Source organism: Patiria miniata, unplaced genomic scaffold, assembly GCF_015706575.1.
Source record: "Patiria miniata isolate m_02_andy unplaced genomic scaffold, ASM1570657v1 HiC_scaffold_9, whole genome shotgun sequence".
In the NCBI taxonomy this organism is placed as follows: domain Eukaryota; kingdom Metazoa; phylum Echinodermata; class Asteroidea; order Valvatida; family Asterinidae; genus Patiria; species Patiria miniata.
Genome location: NW_024037076.1, coordinates 23,439,730 through 23,463,013, shown reverse-complemented (window position 1 = coordinate 23,463,013; position 23,284 = coordinate 23,439,730). Strand labels below are relative to the sequence as shown.

General features: G+C 41.4%; 1 protein-coding gene and 1 long non-coding RNA gene across 2 annotated transcripts in view; one reads left to right on the top strand and one right to left on the bottom strand.

Moving 5' to 3' along the window:
* Positions 1-1,175: 1,175 nt before the first annotated feature.
* LOC119720667 lies at positions 1,176-20,592 on the top strand. The gene is made up of 3 exons (XR_005270109.1): positions 1,176-1,670; positions 19,718-19,759; positions 19,945-20,592. It is a non-coding gene; the product is annotated as an uncharacterized LOC119720667 (long non-coding RNA).
* LOC119720665 (BCL2/adenovirus E1B 19 kDa protein-interacting protein 3-like) overlaps positions 18,921-23,284 on the bottom strand; it is a 26,168-nt gene continuing 21,804 nt past the window's right edge. Inside the window, exon 9 of the transcript XR_005270108.1 lies at positions 18,921-18,932. The gene's annotated coding sequence lies outside the window, so the exon portion shown is untranslated. The remainder of the gene's footprint in view (positions 18,933-23,284) is intronic.

Genomic DNA, 23,284 nt, shown 5'->3' with positions numbered 1-23,284 from the left:
CCGCCTGGTCGTGTGTGAAATTTCTGAGGCCGGCAATTAACGAGCGATAATGACCAAACTTGATTAGATCTTTCTTATCAAATTGTGGGGGATTACAGAAAAGCCCTTTAATGAATGGTAACTGGTGGGTTATACACAAATTTGATGGATTGCTGCCAACAAAACACACAATTAGACTGTACTTTTTGGCTGGTCGCTTTTGGAAAAGTGGTAAAGGCGGGTTATTTGGTTGAAGTTCTACCAGGCAATTGCATTTTTTGTTGCAGCTTGAATGGAATGAATAGAAATCCATTCGTCTTGCACCAGTAATTTCCACTTAATATGAAAGCGCCTGTCGGAAAGCCTTCACAAAAACCATCATTGCCTCATCAACTTTTTGCCTCTATTCTGCCTCTGTCATGTTTTGCTGAAAGTTCATCTATTCAAAATCTTGAGGAGGCGTAGGCCTATGTTTTTTTTTTACACACCCATTCAGAAGGAACTTTAACTTTTTGCGGTGAAAACGTGACCAAAGTGTAACTTCAGTCTGTATCAATGTGTGGATTTTCTTCAAAAAAGCGAAAAACTGTTGTTGTGACGACTTTTGAGCTGCATTTTGTTGTCGTTTTTGTTTGCATTGTTGGTTTATTTTTCAAAATAGGCTTTCAGACGAAGGAAGGGGAAAAGGAAGTAGGTCGACAACCAGACATTTTTCCCGTCAAAAAGAGATGTAAATGAGAAAGCATTATAGCAAAACTGTTAAATGTTTTGAAATCATAAAATAATGTTTCCAATCTCGCAGAATGCTTTGTGCCACATTCCCTTCACGACCGTGCAACAGTATAGCAGTCTCGGTGCCATTCTAGAATAAAGTAGAAACTTTTGTAGGCCTACGAATACACATAGTATCGCCAATTCAAACACTTCTAATTTCTTACATACAGCTCTCCCTAATCGCCAAAGCCATGCCGCTCTTCTCTTATCATCCTCATTAACAGATTTAAGTTCTTCTTTTTTCTTAAACAAAAACTTAATAAAGGGGAGGGGGTAGCAGCATCTGATCAACGCGCTGAACGCGCTGTCTTTGCACACGGCCCGCTAGCGCAAGACGGGTTGTTTGTATGCGGACGTTGCTTAAACCATCAGTCTCAGGTTTTTGGTACACCCCAATAGAGAGCTGCCACACCCAACAAAAATTGCTTGCTTCACGTCTACGTCTCGGAGTCTGAAATCATGCGGACATGTTGCTCCTACTTGAATATCTACTTCTTTGATAAAACCTTTGCTTTTGTTCTGGATGGAATTTTCAGCCAAGTATCTCATTGTTATTCTGCTCCGTCCTAAATTGCTAATACATAGCTATGCACGAAAGCAAGTACACGGGTCAAGCAAAGTGACAAAGGCCTACTTGAGACATTTGAGCGTAATAAAGGTAAAGAACGTCGCATATTCAAAGAAGGACAGGCTTCTAAATTGCTGGAAATTGGAGAGAAAGGAGAGATGAAAGATGAAGAACAGAAGACAGAACGTCAAACCAACGGTCGTGGTACAGGATTGGCAAGGTAGATATGAATGGTATCTGTCCCATGCATGCAATGGCGGATATCACCATACCTCACGTGCTACACTGAGGCCCCAGCGCTGAGTTCTTTACGCTCCTACCAAACTTCCATACCTTTCTGCATTTCGTGGTAAGTCATAACTGTCATTTTGTGGAATTTTATCTGCACCATTAATGTCAGTATGTCTCATACGATAGTATTGAAGCTGGCAGTTATTAGAACTATGACAGAAGAAAATAATAACCAACAAGTAACATAATGTAGTGGTAAAACGAGCATAATTACATGTAATTTTGGTTTGTGACATTTAAACATAGGCCTAAGAGACCTATGTTGTTTCTATAGAGAGCGCACCGTAACTTTTAGAAAGGAAGTATTTCAAAACTTTTAAGATACCTCCTTCAAAATCCTTTAATCCTTTCTAGGAATCCTCTGTCCCTCAGTACACCAAATCCCGTGGTAAACTATTTGTTTTACAATCGGTACAGTGCAGATTCTGTCATAGTTCGTTATGTATTCAAAGGTCAAAGGTCAGGAGCATGTTATCTCTTTTACCATCGCGTGCCAGTCGGACTGTTTAAATCACGTCTCCTTTTATAACGACCGTGTTTATAGGCCGCTCCTTCATCGGTAACCAAAGCACAACCAATCAAATACCTCGAACTTTGACATTAGCGAAAAAGCACGCCGTCGCTTAAAGACAGAAAAAGGACTTTGTTAAGCATCATGACAACGTTGTACAATTGCTAAATCATGTTTGTAATTGACGTGTTCCAGTTCTGAGTTTTTGTATGAACCGTACGACCTCGTTTTCCCAAGGTTATTACCTGGTAGCACTTCAGCATTGTGTATATAGGAATATTGTACTTCTATGTTTTGACAGTTTTGGGGTAAAAAAAAATATGATGGAAAATATTGTATCCGCAATCTGCGAGCGCCTCTCTCGCCGTAGGCTGCACTCCCTATGTATTGTATCGTGTATTGTCCCCTAAATTGATTTTTTTCCCCTTGTGGAAAAAGTGCACTAGCTGTAAGCTTACATTCACAGATGTTAAGAACCCTTTGTTTATAAAACATCTCCCCATTATAACTTTTAATGATGCCCTTTTTATTAGCCGAATGCGTAATTCATACCATCATCTAAACAGAAACCACTTATTCGTTTCATATTTCGTCCCGCATTAGTTCCCAACAGCGACCAGAGCAAGAGGCATGGTCTCAAAATCGGAGATGTTCTCGACTCCCAGATCACGATTTAATAAATTGATTGCCAACTCTTGATCTCACTACAGATAATCACAATAATAGAGAAAGGAGGAAGAACACTCCTCGAGTTTGAAATTGGCAATATCAGCGATGATAAACAAAAGCTGTATGTAGCCGAGGTGGCATCCTAAGGCCTGCCGGTCTAAACGAATTGTGAGCGGGGTTCGTGTCTGTACATACCCATTTAGATGATATCCTCCAGGGTGTATAGAGAGGGACGCTGGATAATGGCTGCAAGTAACAAGCCACTAAACGCCACTGATAGCCCCAGACTACGGCCGGGTGATGAGCCATAATAGACAAATTCATCGCTGTTTATTACCAACCAATTTCTGGCCCAAAAAATTGATGGAGAGTGGTGAAGGATGAAGAGGGGGAGACCGCTGGCGGGCCTGGTCGGGTAAGGACTCAATGAGACGGTGGGATAATCAAGCATCGGTAGCAGTCTCTTCTCTCTCTTTCTCTGACTGCATTAAGACCTCATCGTAAATTTCCATCTAGAAGATGGGCCTGCCGGCGTGGATGCTGAGACTTTAACTTCTTGGGTCTCTGGTGGCTCTTTATCGGCCTGTACCCTGAAGACGTTTCCGTCTTTTGGTCTTTTGATACACGTGCGGTTATTATTTGTCATGGTTTTCCCGCGTCAGTGTTTCCTGCGCGCGCGCTTTGCAGAGCTTCAACTTTTGTTGACAAGATCGCCCGAGATGAGGAAATTAGCTTCTTCGCACCTCGTGAAGTGTAGTGCGCACAAGAGGCAATTTGCATCATTTGGCGGTTAGATGGAGAGGCTTTCAAGATGAAGACGTTGATGGAAACATCCTCGTTCACTTCGCCACCCAGGGAGAGAGTCCTCTTAAACACGGTGATCTCGCGCCCAAAAAAATATTAGTCTCTCTTCGAGTTGTCACATGAAGTGTTATGCTCTGATTGCTGAACACGTGTGTAATGCAGACGGCAGGGAAGGTCGAAAACGTTTCTTAAGGAGGTTAATGCGTGGAGAACGATTGTAATGTAAAATGGAACATCAATTAATAAAATGTTTCGGAAGAAAATACCAAAATACCTGCGCTGAGAGACTTTTCGATATGCATTGTGTTTGTTTTGAGGTTTATAGATTTAAATTATTAAGCAAAGTTTAGGAAAAGCCGTTTTGAGAAAGATAATTTTAAAGAACGCATGAGAAAAAAAGAAACTGTCTTCATCTGATGGTTTTTTTTTTTGAATTAAACAATGTTTAAGTAAAAATAAATAGACAACAGCATATATAAAAAGTAACTGTATATTAATGGTGGGAAATGTATGAAGTGAAGACGAACACAGTTTAAGAAATATTACAAACTAACCCATTTTAAAAACTTCATCAGCATTTCCCCCATAAAACATCTATCGCATCTAAACTATAGAATGTCATATAAAGTTAATAAGACCATACAAGCATAAACAGCCTCAGAGATGTTTATTTTTTCGGTTTTAGAAAAATCGGTATATTTTTGCTGCAAATCCCCATATATCGTTCAGCGCAGGGCGCAGCGTTTTAACAAGGATCACCCAATGCTTGCCCAACCGTGAGTAGCATGGGATTCCCTCGGTTGGTGCGCACAAGTCTCCCCCTAAAAAAAGTTAATAAAGTCTTCAAACAAAGCGATATATCATCGACTTGTGGCCCTTCCCCGCTGCAAGAACTAGGCTAAAGGGACATGCACGCTTGAAAACCGGAGAAATAAACACTATTGAGAGAAGATTTAAGACTTCGGTCAAAGTTCCCAACCTTGCGTTCAAAATACCCATAACATACGGGTGATTTAGATGCCTGGCCCCCAATGCGTATAAGAAGAATTGTGTGGAGGGGATCCAGCGCAGAATGTAAATTATTCTTGATTATATTTATATAGGAAATACCGAAATACAGGCGACTTGGCTAAACATGGAAATTGTTTCTGTAAGTCTTTCTTGTATCGGACCCGCGGTTTGGTTTCGTAGTTGCAGAGTGCACGCGCGGATGTGTGCCTTTATACGCAAAACAGTCGAGAGTATTGGCAAACAGTTCAACAAAACATACGGCATTTTTATTTTGTCGCTTTCGTTTTTGGTAAAGTGCTGAAAAACAGAATTAACTGACCTAATAAATCCCGCTGCAGCAACAACAAAAACAGCACGGGAAAGGCGAGGAAAAGCAGGCATTTCTAATTGTGTATTAGCGGGGGACTATCACACAATGGGGCATACTTGTGGCTTATAATCTACTCCATTTCGGCCCAAAATTGTTGCGTTTTTGTGGGTCTCGCTAATGCGTTTGGGGTTTTCGTAGTGTAATCGCGCGAACGCGCATAGAAAAGCCCGACTGTGTTGAATGACGATACATCCCCCTTTAATCAAATTACCAAAAAAGCGACGGTGTAGTCACAGAGCAGGGCTAGATTAGCGAGCTAAGAACGTCTCGAGCAGCGGTTTTTATTGGAAAATGATAAAAGACAGACTGTAATTTAAACTGTGTCTTCAATTGTTGTCCTTATCACATTTAAAACGCGACAATTCCAAGGGAACAAAGGACATTTTGAAGCTCAATGGAAATAATATTGCATTATATTTGAGAACTTTCCTGCCGGTTTTTAAACCCTCGCCATATAAGACGAAGGACACATGAAACAAACAAAAATCAAATTGTTTTCATCGACACATACATTTGTACTTTGATTTCTTCTGGCATTCAACGCCACACCTTTGCCCCTCTTTTTAAGAAAACTAAATGGTGGGTTTTTTCGGGATAAAATCTTTTCAATGAAAGAAACATCTGTCGAAACGATTGCCTCAAATTCAAAGGAGAATCGTACCTTTTTAGTCCCACTTAAACAGTAACGCCCACGGCATTTCACCACAAAAATATTGATCAATTTACTCCGCAAAACATGGTGTTAAAACTTTCCAAACACTTTAGCAACAGTCAATCCGGATTAGCTGTGCCGTGTGGGTCTGTGGTCGACCTAATCTATTTAAAAGTCACAAACCTTTCCCCAGGGCTCATTCTTAAACACCATTTCAATCATTTGCGCTAAATCCCTTTCCCCCTAAATTTTTAGTCCTCATTGTGTGGTACCCATTTCTGTATACAAAACCGCGATTGCACTTGCGGGTTCAGTCAAGGGGGTCTATTCTCTGGCAAATTTGAAAAGGGGTAGAATTGATACAGTTGCCAAACTTTGCGCCCCGTGTTAATTAGTTGATCCCGGCAAACATAAAAGAAAACCTACCGCTAGTGAATGGGATCAAGGACGACGTTTGTATATTTTTTGTTTATTTTTTAAAACTTGCATGGGTGCTGCATTTGACATGAACTTGTCATGACAGTTTTTGTAACCTAATGAAATCATGCATCAGTGTCAGAACTTGCCTGGGGGTTTGGGGGAAGTGAATTGCAAACACCTCGACAAGAATCTTGATGCATTTAATTGTAATTTGGGCAGAAACTTTGCACGAACTTAAAAACCAGACCCTAGAGCACCATAATGTTACCGTGCGTATTTTGAATACGCACAAAACGCACAAAATATATACGGTTACAAAATCGAATGTTCATCAAAAGCTGAACTTTGGAGAATAATTTCAAAACAAATCTGTGTCAATTTACGAAAACTCGTGTTAAGATTATATGTTCACGACGTTTTACATATCAACCGCAGCTGCCTCTTTGAAATTTCAACCAATTTCATCCCTAAAAGGGTGGTAATATCCTCTTTCTTTCGTTTCATCACAATTATAGACCTGAAAATTAATGAACTCTGACTAGCCCGATTTCAAAGCTATTAGAACTTTTTAGGATGATCAATGTTTAAACGATATGCAGACCTACTCTTACATCAGTTTAAAGCCCAGACTTTTACCGCTAAATGCTCCACTGATACTCCGCCAAAAACCATCCAGAGAACTCTGCGCCTACTTAAGCCATTAAGAGCCGCCTTTACCCGGACAGTTTTTCACCCCCACTCGTTCTCAGAAAACATCTTACGCCGGTGGCAGCCCTGTAATAAACCTCCCCTGAATTACGAGATAATCTCCACAATATATTAGAAAAGGAGTTATAAATGGTTGTATTCATACTCGCTGACGACCAATAAATTTGCCATTTTTTGGGCCACTCTGCGTTTTTTAATAGTAAAAGCACTCGGAGCTATTAGGCGAAGATAGTTTCATCTCCCTAGTGAGAGGTATAACACGCGGGACACTCTCGCCCATGTTTACCACCAGTGTCACCGTAATTTGTAAATTATCTTCAAAGTTATTTTTCAGTAGGACAGTGCTTTAAGAGCCTTAGTTTAGAATGAATTAAGGCGTCGGTTAACTGCCCGGTGGGGTGGAAATTGTCAATCTGAAACGATTAGACTTGTTGGTGCTTTCTGGCAGAGCTGTCTATTTGTGATTGTGATATATAGGGTTCACCGATGGCGGTGTAAGAGCTCACTCATTAAGTGGAATTCTTCTTCATGTATCAAAACAATCCTTCAATTTTGTTTGGTTGAAATATTGTCCAGATTCGGTGAACAGGCTGCCTTACTGGAAACGGGTGCTCTTTCTGTCTCTACAATGATACTATATATCTCCCAATCATGATAAATACTTTTAATAGATTGACTTAACTTAATTTTTAAAAAACAATTTGTTGTCAAAACGTTCTATTTTGTTTTGAATTGAAAATACAACACGGAAATCGAAAAGATGACATTAATTTGTGCAGTTTTTGGTCAAAATCTTCGTACGTCGGCTAAGTGAACGAAAGCATGCTTAAAAGAAATGTGTAATTTTACCCCTTATATTCTTGGAATTAAACGGGCAAAACCCTATAGAATACGCCGCAGAGTGATTGGAATCTTTAGTTGTAAACACAATTGATGCATCTCGCAAGAAAATTGCGGATAACTTTTCTTTTTGAAATTGTGTATTACCAAAATAAAATTGGTCCACTTTATAAAACAGAAAGCTTAGAGACGACCGTTGCTTCGGTAATCCTGCCTGAACATTCTAAGCTTTACTCTGCAAAACAGTGTTCTTGTAGAGTCAACCCGAAGTAGCTTGCATCTCATGTGTTTAATGTTTCCTTATTGACAACCAATATAAGACGGCATTTTTGTGCATGGCTTTCGACCAATATTTCGCTTAACACAAACGCGATACCACTACCAGACCAAATTAATACTGCTCAATACGCTATATATTGTGTATTATTTGGAACTGATTACTGGCTTTTGTGGCATTGGCCTGCCATAAGAATCGGTTTGTGGGTTTATGAAATTGCCTCTCAATCTTGTGGAACTTTTGAAAGAGTGAAATTGTAAATCCGATATTTGTACACTGTGCATGGCAACCTTTTCTCTCTGTTCGAAAGCCGTCAGTGCTTTTAATGGGCCCATGCCCATTAATTTTGTCAAAAAGTTGGAGGGGGGGGGGGGGTCATTCAGCGAACTATACAATCATTTCTGAATTGCCTTCAGCTGTGGCTGCGACTGTGAAATTACAACACACCTGGTCTTTTTAATAAACGCATTCAATCACTTAGTTGAAAAGGAATCTCTTTTTGCTTGGCTGCTCGGCTTTTTTTTTCTCCTGTGAGCGGCGTTTGGCGAAACTACTTGCGGGCCAACAAATGAAATCTGTCACGCCCCTTGCCTTCCCCCCTTCTACACAGCAGTCATTGTTGATACAGTACCTGCAATTATTGGCATGACAATGATAAAAGTGCCTTCTAAACAACTTCAATTATGGCACTTCACTTTATTCCCCTCTCTCTTTTTGGACAGATAATATTAAGGCTGTTTGAACGCGCGTGGTTAAGCCATCCGTGAATGGAAAAGATGACTCATGTCGACGGCTGTTTTATGGTTTTTATCACGGCAAGCAGCCTCACTAAAATACTAGATAATGCCCGAAGTTAGTCAGTATTGTCTTCGGAAACCTGAACAAAGAGGCCAACTGACCAATTACATGCGAGTGTTTAACTGCACAAATAATAATGAATACAGCTTAGGCTTGTAGTTACCTATTGCGACCACATTCAATTGATTCTTATTTGTGACACTGGAGGGCGCTCGAAATGTAAACAACGGTGACGCAATGTAGGGTACATGACCAATGTAGTTATCAAAACCATAAATTATACCTTTAAATTTTTCGTTGACGGAAGAAAGTTTTGCAGAATGTAGATGTTTACCCACAATAATGGTGCATATAAGGATATTGTGCTGCGGTTGTAATGTGGGGATTTTTCTCCAGAGAAAACCTAGACTTGGTGCCATTAGTTTGACTGTTATTCTGTGTCCAAAGTCATAAATAACACAACACCTAGCTCATTACATTTTCACAAAATCCATAGTTATTACTAATTTCGACACGAACAGAAACGTGCCCATTCAATGGCAAAGTGGGAAGGATTAAGCACTATTTCATAATGAAACATGACGAATCATATACTTCAGCTTTAGAAGTTGACGGTTATGAGATAACCGGAGGGGGTACTCGTCACTGTATGACACCCAAATAAAAGCTGTCAATCCGCCTAGGGCCACGGCTTATCTACACGTCTATGGCTGCACAATCGGCGCTCCATACCCCGGGACCAAATATTAATCATAGTTAGCCTCGATTATTTTCCGAGTCAAACGAACTCTTTGGCCCGATCCCTTTTTCTTGCTGTAATTAAGAGCGATTGGTGGTTGGATGCTTGGAGCTATTGAGGAGAAATCAGGCTGTATGGCGGCTTGAGGCGTAGACTACAAAACTGGATGATTCCAATGTAAGCAAGTATCCAATTGGATATGCAAATTTGGTTTGCGTCTGCACATTTCATGTAATCCTTCTACTTTTTCACTTTGAGCATTATTTCTGATACCACGACTAAAAATGGACTAACAATTTGATGACCAGTTAGAAAGATTGTTACTGGTCCATGTCGGTATGATTGTATAGTTGCCTCAGATGAGACCTCCATTGTGATTGGTCAGTTGGCAGCACAATTCTACGATTCCAGTGTTGCTATGGTCCGTTTGAGTCGGTGCTATAATGGGAGTAACAATCACGTGACCACTACTCAGAAATTGGCAGCCTGTGGTTATAAATGTAAATTTTTATTCATTTCACACCTTGGTCGATTGAAATTAAAATAGAAAAGAAATTTGGCTAGGAATAGGGGGGGAAATGACCGCAATTTTAAAGGAAATAAATTAAATTGATTCGAAGTCCTTGTAATTGTGAATGCTCTTTTATTGAGCACAGGAAAAGGCTCAGGGTCTATAGAGTAGGAATAATTGGCTTGGGTTCCGACAGTAAAAGACTAAGTTACGTCCAGGTGGGTCTCAATCTAATTCGGCAACCCTAAGCAATTAGTGACCACTCGTCTACGACAGGATCATCCAATATACCACAGACTCGGAGGGGAAAAAAGACAGCTTTCTTTTTATCGACTGACGTCCGTCAAAAGTTGCCAGGAATGGAAATTGTCCGGGAAAAATCCGATACGAGAGTGTCTGTGAGCCGTGTTCAGTTACAGCAGGAACAAGGTGCATCGGGGCTGGCGGGACGGCTTGTCGATACGGTAGTCCCCGCCTGATACGCTCGCCGGCGACGCTGGGACTGTAACACAAGTCCGCTCGGTCGGGCGATGGCGGTATCGGCACCGATATCGTCTGCGCTGCTTCGGTCTCGCGCGGACGGGGCTTGCCTATGATACATCTCCTTATTCTCGACATTTTGTCTCCTCTCTTCTACTTTTTTTCTGGTCTCTGTCTTGGTTTTATTTCTCTGCCTGTGTCCTTAGTCCATTAGTATTGGTTTGTTGCCTCGAGGCAAGAACCTGCAAAGCCCGGACCGACTAGCGAGAATTTTAACTTCAGACGCAACTTAAAGATTTCTCACCACCAAAACTTTACTTAAAAATTCCATATTAATTCGCAGGAAAAAAACCCACACGTTGCACAATGTCACTAGCTTTTGAACCACTTTTATTATTTTTTTCATCCGTACAAATTTAAAGAAAATATAAACTACAGAGTTAAATTATGTATTTCTATACCTATACAAAATTAATCTCCTTCTGTTTTGTTCGCTTGACATGAATAATAAATTGTCCGATTGCAATTATAATTGAAAAACAAAACAAATCCACCTGTTTTTACAGAACGTTATACTTTGTTTAAATGTGAACCCATGTACTGTTGTGTTTGAGTTGCTGTGTAATCATTAAATAAAAACAAATTACCCTTTGTGAAACTGAGAGACGTGACAATGCGAGAGGAAAGTTCAGGAAATCCTGAATAAAAACATGAAATACAATATTTATTATCTCAATAATAATACTGAGTTTCATTTTGCAGATCCCATCTAAAGTTTAGAAACTGTTATTTTTTTTCACTTCGAATAACATCGAAACTGCATTGATTTCCATTGATATTGTACATTACTTGATGTATATAATTTTAAAAATCTCAGTATTACGGATGTATTAAAGAGATTCTCGAAAACATTTTTGAAGTACTTAAATACATGTAGTCTATTTCAAGGTATGCGCCCATTGACAATACTCTACATTTCGTCTCTTGCGATACTTAAACCTTTTTAATTCAGAGGCAAGGTGTCATACTTGGTTAATGCAAAACGATGTTGATTTGACGTATTGCCATTTTAAGCTAATTGCATTACACTTCTATGACGACAAAATTCCAGTGAATAGAAGTCCATTGTCCATAATTTTACTGGCCTATTATTGTGTCCTTGTTTCCTCCAAACATCCCTAGTGTTCCCTACGGGCCCATGGGCGCCTTCTTCCCTTCAACAAACCCTCCCGCGGCGCCTAGTCATTTTTCCTTGCCCGCTATACTTGTCTACAATTTCGTGGTCGGAGTCTCGGTTGATTTCCAGCGGCAAGTGGCCATGCCGGGGCATACGATAACGGATCTTATGTATTAATAGGTGTAGGATACGGCCATCACCTGGAACAGGTGCGCAGAGGGGTACAATGGTGGGCCAATTAGCATCCTCTCAGCCCCGTAAATGAGCGATTAGCGCCGCTGTCTCGGAGCCCGAGTGTTCATCGATAGCCGCTCTACCCCCCGGCAAACTCCGGCAAGGGGTGAAGAGGAAGATAACACACGACTTGAGGAGGAGAAAGTGAAGATGAGGATGCTTTGAATGGATGGAAACAGAAAGGAGAAAAAAAAAAGCTGAGGGGAGAAAAAAGTAACTCCTTCAGGGGCACAAAGATTGCTATTTCACTGCATATTTTTTTGAGTTGGCAAGGATGATTTGGGAAAGATCTGATGCGGTGTCACAATCGCCTCTCCCCACTCCGGACAAATGTTTACCGAAGGAAATCTTGGAGTGCATTCTCCACCGGGGGCCGAGCCGTGTTTTCCCCGGTATGGTTTTGTGAGTGGGCTACCGGCATGCGCGTCAACGTTCCGTTTACGCTAGCCACACACTGTGCACACAAAACGTATGGATCGGTAGTAGAGTAGGGTAAAAGCCGTCCCGTTTCTTTACACGATGGCTCCAAAGAAACACATCAGCGGATAACTCGACTCCAAACCCCTTGAGAAGCTCGATTTATTTGTTAGACACCCGGTGCATATATGGGCAGACCTCTGCTTAAACAAGTAGTATCTGTCTTAAAGGACATCGGATGAAGCGGAGGCAGAGTATGGTATCGATCGGTCGTGTTGATTGACTCTCTTATGGAAATGAACAGAACCTGGCCGCGCTTGAATTTTGTCACAGTGGCCGAACGTGTATGCTCGAGAAAGCATCAACCTGATCAACTAAGACAAAAAAATCCTCCCTTTTTGATGAAATTATTCCCCGCTTGTTTGGACAACGGGTTCAAACCTTTACAAGACCCATACGGCAAAAATACCCCTCAAATCACCGCGAAACCTAATTACAAGTAAGGAAAAAGGGAAAAAAAGGATTGAGAAAAGAACGAGCGGGCGGGGAGGGTTAGCTCGGCCGTAAAGAGACGGCGGAAACGCACCGCCAATCCACGCTTTGATTAAAAACACAGCCTTGTCAGGAACCGCCAACTCAAGTCAACTAATTCGCCGAGTAATTATACTCGGCGGGGCAATAAACGAAGGTGGCTCGCTAATTTCATAATAACATCAGTTTAATTATATTAATTGGAAGTGGCGAGCAGCGTTTGGGAGTTATTGTCGCTTGGGGCTAGCCCCGAGTCGGACCGTACGTGTATGGTATTACTACTCGCTCTAATAGACCTACGACTTAGTCCGTATTACTAACACACTGAACCTGACCACGTCACAAATGATCACAATTCATCAATCCCAAAATCCCAGACAATCCCAATATGAGACTATTAAAACAAATAGCAGTTGTCAAGTTGAATACTTCACCAAACGACATAAACAGTCACATAGGAAAGCCGCATCACAAATTGAATATTAATGCAGATAAATAAGATGCAATTTCTTACCTTGTTGTCGAGCACTACGCTGGGATGACAATTCGCTGGTGGAAATGCAGACATGAAATGGTCGTCGGATCCTGGTGATTTCTAATCAATTTGTTCTGCAGAACTGAGCGCGCGCGTATAAAGCATGCACCCCCAAACATTACACGTCCCGGTTAAATCGAGTGTGAGGGACCTCCTTGTTAAACCAGTGCTTAATGATTTGCGCCAAATTATGGCCGAAATGGGCGCGAAATCTTGATGGGAGAACGCTAATAGATGACTGCTCGCTGAGGCCTAGGCCCACACGAGCAATTTAGCAGATTGCCATTTTCACTTTTCGTCACGTTCTGAACTTTCGGCCCGCGAGATGTTTCAACGATTCGCGCAGATTTCAGTAAATTTTAGGGATTTTTGTATGAGAGAAAATGATGTATTCGATCCTATCATATATGCTATTGGTATTTTAATTTGAAATTTTACCCAACGAATGTGGCAACGGGTGTCTGGAAAACGAAAGCTGTTGGGTTATTCTTGCAATATTCCCACAGCCTTACGTTACGGGCATGGAATAAGTTAACGATATGGCTATGGATTAAACGCACGCGAGGTTTCCACTAAGTTGTGTTCGACGTCGTCATCGTTTTAAAATTGTTCCACTAAGATTTTTTTTACTTTGTTATTTAAATCATCGTAATATTTAGTGTTAACAAACTTTTTCTCTTAAAATTTGAAAAAATGTATTTCAAGGTCCTCGCATGAGGGCGCCCTAGGTCTCAAAGATGTGTCTTTTTAATGGCAAAAAAAGACAGTATTGTTTTAAGCTGCAAATTTGGTTTGTGACTTCTTAAGAGAATCACAGAAACTTATGACTTGAAATTTGTATTTCTTACTTCCAATCTTACAAACTGAGGAAGTAGCACTTTCTTAAATGCCCCAAAATATTACAAATCGACTGTAAATTTAGTCTTTGATTCGTCTGGTTTCGGGTTGGACTTACAGTAAGTAGACCACCCACAGTCAAGTTCGTTACCGAGGTGGTCAGTTGCCAGACCGATGCCAGTGAAGGAGGGACGAATACTGACGGGTTCATAACACATTCCGACCGGCCGTATATTATCGTCGCCAGGCCGGCAGAACTATCTCACCTATGCGCAATTTATGCCCGCGTGTCGACAAGTTAATGATATTTGTAAATGGTTGCTGTCGGCCTGGAACCAAATATCTCAATAACTAGAACTTGGGGCATGATGTCTGTTTTAAGTCTCCCGTTTGGGAAGTATGAAATTGTGTTTTAATCAAAGCTGCGTTCTTTGTAATTTTATTTCACTAATTTCCATCCGTCTTTCTTTATGTCTACAGGTATAATAAATTGGTCTGCACCGATTCGCGAATTGGCAACCAACTCAGCGAGTTTGGCAACCAAGAGTGATTTAGAGGGCTTCACTTTGGTTCGAGGTTCGAACCCCAACAGGGTCGCTCATGAATCATTCACTCGGAAGGGGGGGGGGGGTAAAAAAGTACTGCGCTTGCAATACCTACAATGACCGGGTCAGATTGTCCCTATAATTGCCGCGTAACTCTAGAAACATAAATGAAAAATAAAAAAGAGAACAAAAATAGTACAATGGAGCCGATTAAAACAACACATGGAGGGAAACAAAATCTGGAGCAGCCGTGATGAGAGCTAGGTCAATGGCGGTAAACGGTGCCGGCGTTTAGTGCGGGGTGTCAAACAATACTTAATATACGGACGCGATGACACTTCTGGCCGTAAACAGCGCGATGACACTTCTGGCCGTAAACACAGCAATTGCATCTGCGCTCCGGCAAACCTAGTATATAAACACACAGGGGCTAGCGACCATGCCATTGCACTTAGCGGTCATGCATATTTCATGGACTTGAAGCTTTACCGGTGATGAGGATCATCAGGAGAACTGGTGTGATCATAAAGGATGCCTCGTAAAACAAATTAACAGCCCCGAATAATGCCCCACTTGAATTGTTTTGTACTCGTGAAATGTTCGAGTGCGGGACCACGTTATTTTTGATGGATTGTTATGCTGTAATCAAGTACTGAAAGGGAAACGATAATTAAGTGTGCGCCCTCAAGCGGTAGAGAGTGATGACATAAGCTTCAAATTTGAAGATTTTTTGGGTCAGCACAGAGCTTCACTATAAGTATAAGTGCTTAAAAGTTTGCTAGGCAGAAATAATTTAACAGCCAAAATGTCATACTTTGGAGGGAATCCGTTCTTTCGCTGGTGGAAATTCGAAAAAAAGGAAAACGGGCCGTTCGCATTCGGTCTACACGCCCCATTCGAACTTGGGCCGAAATGCCACCAGAAAGTTTTCTGTGCATGTTTCACCACCGATGCTAATTTTTAATGGCTTTATTATTTCCGCCGCTGTTTTGCCGGATCTATTACACTCGAGTTAATTCCTATAGATGTCTTTTTAATTGTGTTATCACTGGACTCAAAGTGGGCATAAAAATCTCGTTTATGTTTTGGTGAGATCGCTTTGTGTGGTCGGTTAACAACCCGGGGTGTTTGGGTGTATAAAGATCCTCATCCACACGCAGCTTGTGTGGTTGATGAGGAGGCATGTGTTTATTGATAGCCCTACCGTCCAAAGGCGCTCTCGCCCCGTATTAATCACGTTTGCTCTCCTGGTGATTACTCGTACTTCCCGGAGAAGAAAAAAAGAAAGATAAGTAGATCGTTCTTCTTTCGGAACCGTTTACACCTTGTGGCATGCCCAGTCGGCCGATTCAAGGATTTATTGTTTGGGTGACCCCCACCGAAAATAATCAAATCATATACACATCGACCCAAATGTACTGTCAAATTACACGCATAATATAAATGTTGACATTAAATAGCGGCCGCGCAGCGAAAAGGGTCACGTGGCATAGCTATATGGTTACATGAATGTTAGGTCGGTTATGGATGTTGGAGCATTACAGAAAATGAGAATAATAGACGAACAAGACAAAAACGGAAATCGCTGCTTTCAATGTAGATTATTCAAGATGGCTGCCGCACCATAACTATATAACCCTTCATGAATTATTCAAAAGGACTGTGCTTGTTATCTTGAACTCATTAACACGTCAGTCGTAATAATTGATTCTGCGTCATGAGCTACGTCACGACAACGAACCAATTAACATCCTCGGGTTGTTGCTGCAAAGCCATTGCACTATGATTCGAGCAATTTAATTGGTTAATAATCAGAGTCGCTCCGATGACGTAGTGGATGTTATCACACATTCAACCCGAGATAAATCATTCATCGGAAAGTCCGTGTCGAGAATTGGACCAACGGCTTTTACCACAGCGCGTGATTTATCCATTTAAAAAAGGCGCGAAAATATATATTCATTTCACCCGTCAATCAATCACGGGTTTGGCGCCAAAATGATATTACAGTGAGATACTTCCCGCCAAATTTATTATCCTTACGAACAAATTAATTAACTAAACTTAAATATAATACCTATCATTGCTTGGAGAGGTCAGTTCGGCCCAGGCATGCAGTTGACTGCCAAAAAAAAAAGTAATAACGGAAACGTAAACGGAAAATCGGAAAACTAACAAACACGCCCTTTTTAATCAAAGTGCAATGAAATTGTTTTAGCCGGGTTTTTCAACGCAACACGAAAGAGCCGTCGCGTGCGCGTAAAATACGGACTCCGATGCTCTCAACGGTTCGGCAAATGTTTGGGAAATTGACTTTATTTCTGGAATTTGTACAATTCAGCCAAGTCGGTGCTGTGTTTGCTTTGATTTCGCCCAGGCTGTTTGCTTGCTTTTGCTCGCCATATTTGCTTTTATTGGCCAAATTTTTGTCGGCAATGCGCGTGGCGAAGCTTGGCCTAAGTAAACGAGCGCTGTCATCATTTCTCCACGGATCGGCTTAATTACAGGGCCAATATGTCCCGTGATTGAGGCTTTGACCTAATTTCTGAGGAGAAAAGAGAGCGAAACAAAAATACACAAAATGGAATTTTTTTTACAGTGACTCCATTTTGAGATATAGCAGCTGTATCACACATGACTAGGGAGCCGGTATGAGGTTTATTTTCTTAAAGTGATCGTAAAGGGTTTTTTTTTTTAAGAAGAAATAAAAATCAATTTCGAGCACAGTTATTTTGTCTTCTTATTGGTCCTTTTGCAGTTTCGTAGCCCCATTTCATGATAGATCTGTAAAGTTTCATGACTGGTTGTGCGCCACTGTCTTGTACAAAATGTCTGGACAACCCAAGCTTTTAGGAACATCAATCTTATTCAAATTATGACCGTTTATTTACCAATCTCTCTGCTAAAATAACTGTTTTTACAGTAAGTGCTTGCTGAGGTCTTTTTTCCTGCCCTCAGTTCGCGGAGTCGGGATCGCGCACCGCAACTCACCAGGGTATTTATTGGGAGAACTTTAGCAAATGAGCCGTGAAGAGCAGGCAAGACTGACGCGGTGAAAGTTTAGTTTCTTCCGTGACTTTGGGTGTCTCGGGGGGTAAAAACCGCGCCATCTCGTGGCGTCTGCTAAGTAGCTGACCCCTGACCCCGATGTGAAGTCATACTTGTCAACTTGTCATCGTGGCTTTATTAGACAAGAAAAAGGCGCCAACGACCCCACATGCATTCCGAAAATATGGAGAAAAATATGAAATGATCGTGTCATGGGTTGACACCTTGGGTGATATTCTTGACAAATTTACTACGTCTGCACACCCTTTTCCAGTAAATATTGTTAACGCTAAAATGATTTGGTGGTCCGATTTTCTTTTGCAAGACATGTCTGTTCTATTTCTTTTGAATTTATTGCCTCGTGTAAGTTAAAATTAACAGTGAAGAATTATTCTCATGTCGTGAATCATCCGATAGTCTAGGAAGAACCTCACTCCGCCGACAGAGGGCGCTTAGTTCAACCTTGCTATGAAGTTATAGGAAAGCGTCTACCAGTTATAGATATTGGTGTGTGAAACGTTAGGATTTTCTTTGTGGTATTTATTTTTCTAATAAGGGAGATGGCACTGATAGAGGGAAATAGTGAAAAATTGAGAAAGATTAGTCTGAGTATCAATTCCTTCGTTATTTCAACAAGCCTGTATTTTAAGTCAGTTTGTTAGGCATTTTCTGCTTCAAGGTGCTTTCTAATCAAAGAACGTGCAACGTTGTTATGAGCTACAAAACCACACCCCCTTCCAAGCTAGCTCAAGCCGCACCCACTCGAACGGGTTTCCAAGCATTGAACGCATCAAAGTGCACACTACCCATCCAAACCATTACAAATAAAAGGTTCTGCCTTATTTCTCTCATATTTCCCACTTCCGAAATGTGCCTCTCGCTGCACATTTTGCACTTAGGCCGCTTCCGTTTCAAATTGTTTTTATACGGTCATCGTTTTATGGGCGCGTGCAATAAATGAGCGGTAAACGGTTAGAGTCGCGTGTTTTAGCACAATCAATCCGCCGTGGTGCGTGATATGGCCCGGCCCAATGATGGCTGCAGCACGTCTGGACAAATAAGCAGACGAGAGGCGAACCGACGCCTGAATGATGGACGCACGCTGCCTGGCCTGATACATCACCGTAGTCGGTCCTTGGTTTAAAGATCTGTTTCTCATCGCTTGGCTTGTCTGAGCCATCACTTCCTGAACTGTCTTCTTTTCCCCTTAGTCTATCACCCATTTCAACCCCTTTATGTCTTTTAATAGTTTCATTTAAAAAGAAGAAGAGATGATTGTGTGCTTCCGATTGATCGATTGCATTTAGCGGCCATGTTTGAGGGTGTGTTGTTTTGCTACTGTGGATTCACTATTAACAATGATTGTACAAGAGTGTATCCCTGGCCTGTTGAACAAAAGCTCACACCTCAAACATGGCTGCAGTGCAAACCATCTATTTGTAAACTTGCCCTTGTTCATGTCCATATTGCAAACCTACCAGTCTCATTTAAACTAGTGTATAAACCTGTACCTATACCTTATACCAATGTCATTTGTTCTTAAGCTGAAAAGATAAAATGAAGTTAGACTGGCAAGTGACTTATAATAGCTGTATACCAGTCAACATTTTTTTTAATGTACATGCCATTTTTTGTTGGTTACTTTTTTGTTTGTCTCTCGTGAAAATTTCTCTTCTTTGGTGCGATCGTGAAATTTAATTTATCATGGACTCCTCCCCAGGGCTGTCTGTACTATGATGAGTATCTACATGCCTCGTACGCTACTGTATCATCTGTTTGCCCTCACGGGTAGGGTGCTCATCTCATGGCTCATGGGCAGACTGGCAGTCTGTTACTGTCCTCTGTCCGTTGTTTCAGTTTACACGTTCGTGTGTCTGTGTGTTTGTCAATTCTGGCACTGTTTCTGTTCAAGCATTGTTGCATTCTCTGTAATGTTTGACAAATCTTGTGTCTCAATTGTCTTGTCTTTTCATCTTGTTTTTTTCCTGCAGTGATGTGACCATGGTGAGTGCACATGAAAGAAAACTGCAGAAGTAAGTAATCATGTTTAATCTATAAATGAAATGACTTTTTTGCATTCAACGTTTGCGTGTATACCGTTCACTGTACAATACATGCTGCTTGTTGCTCTGCGTTTAAAGTGAGGCTCGTGCCAAATTTCGTCCGGTGCCAATTACGTAGTGACCCGTTCAACTGCGATCTTTAACAATGTCCTCAGGATACCAGACAAAGATGTATACCGTGTGAGAAAAAGGGATTCTCTTATCAAGTCCCGCTACTCGACTTGAAGTTGCCCGACTACTGGTACGGTAAGAGCCTTTTACGAAGCACACATCTAATCAATCAGTCATTTGTTACCAAAGCAGAGTGTCTGAGGTGCTCTAAGGTATCTCGATACGGCCCACGGGGACACGGGTAGCGGCCGGTTGAACCCCAAAGCTGCTTGAGCTATACCCCCAGTATCAAGAGCCAATCGATGTTGTGATTTAAACGGCTCGAACTCCACTTTATTTAGACACTAGACCCTCTTGTCACTGAGAGCCCATCTCCCGACTAATCGTCCAGCGCCTTCCGTTGGGATAATTGTCTCTCATAAACAAGCAATCGCTGAACGATTGGCTCAGCGAGCTGTGGAGAGTAGGGAGTTTTTGCCTCGGCCCACAAGCGCGCGGCAGTTCACGAGGTAAAACATCTTATGCGACACAGGCAACGCGGGTAGCCAAGGGTGCTAAGCGATCTGAGAGTGAGATGGATGTGATTAAGTATCGGATATGTCATCCGCTAAAGTAGAGACCCCTTCGCACAAATTCAACTGGTCTTTTATTTTATGTACAAAAAAAATGGCGCGCGCTCGGTTTTAAGGAGACTAAATTGAGGTTTAATGAATACGGTTCTCTTTATCAGGCCGCAGTTTGGCGGGAAAAAAAGGAGAGAGACCGAAAGAGAGAACTCCCGTGATTGCGTCAATGGGGGATAATTTGAGACGGTTTTTTAATCCAGGCCGTCCCTGATTGATGAGGGTGGGAATTAAGATTACAAAACTTCAAGGTTCGGACCTCAGACACAAAACGGGGGCAATTTAATTTTTGATTGGAAATAATTTCGCGAAGGTCAGCGAATGCTTGGGTTTTAATGGCGACTAAAGACCGAAAAGGGGAGAGTACTTTCGAGTAATTATGAACAAATTTATGAAATAAAATCGCCGCGTGATTGATGTTGCCGTGTTTCGTTTTAAATGAAAAAGATTGGTATATAACGTTGGCTTGAGTTTCGAATCGTGTTCAGGACAAATTTCCTATTTCTAATCGAAGATAGATTTACTCCGAGTCGCCGATTTTTTCCCCACTATTGCGTTTTTTTTCATGAACTTGAAATACACATGAAACAGAGCCAAATTTTCCTCGAGGAAAAATTAACCTTTAAAAGACGGGTCTTATTCATCACATCTGGAGATTGGAAACAATAATTGTGCCAACAATTTCTGTTGATTCGACAAAGAAATTTGTCAGAGCCGTTGCGCATTCCTTATTTTGCGCTCGGCATCTTCTCACAATTGGTGCGTGTAATAGCATTAGTTCAGCTTCACCAATGCCCACTCAACACAAACCCAACTTTTTAGGGCACAAAAACTACTTTTGTTTTGCCTGGCTATATACCCTTCATGTTTGTCATGTTCAAGGCCTTTTAATTCATTTGTTATCTGCACGAGTTTGTGGAGGGAGTCTTGCCAGCAATCAATTTCCCCTCCCTTCGAGCTTGGCAAGTCGTCAGGACCGTGATTAAAATCCTCTCCTGAGCGGAGCAGTGAGCGTATAGCCCCGGGGCCCCAACGGCCAGGGAACGGTCGGCGATGATTGCCGGTGCCCGCCTCGTCAATTTCCGCACTATCTTCCCGTCTTTTACCGTTGATGACCCAATCACTCACACAATTCGTGTGCGGATTCAACCCTTAGCGAGCCAGGAAATTATCACAGAAGAAGACAGAGAGTGGATTTTTTTTCTCCTTTCTGGAGATGCTGGGAAATCCAGACCAAGAAAGTGGAGTGGGAATCATTGGAATTACGACTAAGTGGTTTTTTTTGGTCAACATGTTGTCGGTTTTGCGAATTGTTGGTTTGTAACTGTTACGTGACGCTCATTGCCATTGACGTTCATGTGGTGCACAAAAATAAGACTTGCAAATTTTTCACTGGTTTGCTTGTTCGTTGTTTGAAAGTTGTTTGTTTTGTTTGATAGTTGTTTGTTGTTTGATGGTTGATTGTTGCCGGCCGTTTTGATATCTAAAATATTAAATGATAAAAGGAACTTGAGCAGGGATTTCGCGACTTGGTCGACTACCAGTGCGCATGCACAAAATGAAAACTTATGCCTATAGGCCTACGTATGTCTTTTTTATTTCAATTCCAAAAACACGGTTACGGCTCCTTAAAAGTGCGTTCAAATCAGACTTTGGTGCACAGCCATTTTTAGTGTTATCTATAGTTACATGTTGTCGTCTCTCATTAAAAATATAATAAATATTAAAAATACACTATACAATACACAAAGAAATTGCACATTCACAACACCAAACTTTACTGCACGCAATAAAAAATATCAATTTTAGATAATAAAAAACTGTGTAACGACTGTAAAAACTCATTCCCCCTAAGAAAACCAGTAGATAGGAGTAAAAGTTATGCAAAAACTGTAAATCACAGTCCTCTTTAAAAACCAATAATTAATACTTCAAAAAAATGCCTTGTAAAAGCATCATTATGACATTACAATGCATCTTAACCTTTGTCAAATGTCAATTTGAACAAAATTTGCTCAAAAGAAATGTGCACCATAATGAACAGAGGAACCTTATCTCTAAAAATGCAAACACTGTCAGGTTGTAATTTAACCAGTTACCATTATTTGTTCGCGCCATAAAATTAAAAGCCAAGTACCGAGGCAAACCATGAAGGAGTGAGATCATACTTTGTCACTTTTCATGTGTAGGCCTAGCATCGATTGTTTTTGTGTTCCTTGCCAAACTTTCTCATAGTTACAATTTTCAATAGATTCCACCATCGATAAGTCACCATTTTCTACACAGCGCCCCTTTAAACACACACTGAAAGACAAAAAGACCAACACGTCCAAACAAAGACTAACAAACCATCGCTTAATCTCAACCCATCACATCCTAATGCGGAAATCATTTGTATGTTATTAGAGGGTATACACACTCGCCCCCATAATCATCGAGCGAGAACAGTTAGGTACCTGTCAGCGGCCCGCGCATTACGGTCCGTGCGCCCCCGTCAGAGAGTGCAATCCTCGGAGTTCAGTTTACATTACATGCGTCCCGCACATTTTTTTGGTACAAATCCAGCAGCGTGCACGGGCTTCTAGCGTCACCGGGGATTCCAAGCCAGTTGCCCCGTCTCTCCGCCCCTCTCTCCCTGGCGCCCTAATGACACCTAATACAAACTAAAGTGACGCGATTAGGTAAACTGTATGACACGGTGCATATCATCTCAAATACATATTAATCATGATATGACAAAACAGCTCTCAGCTAAGTGTGA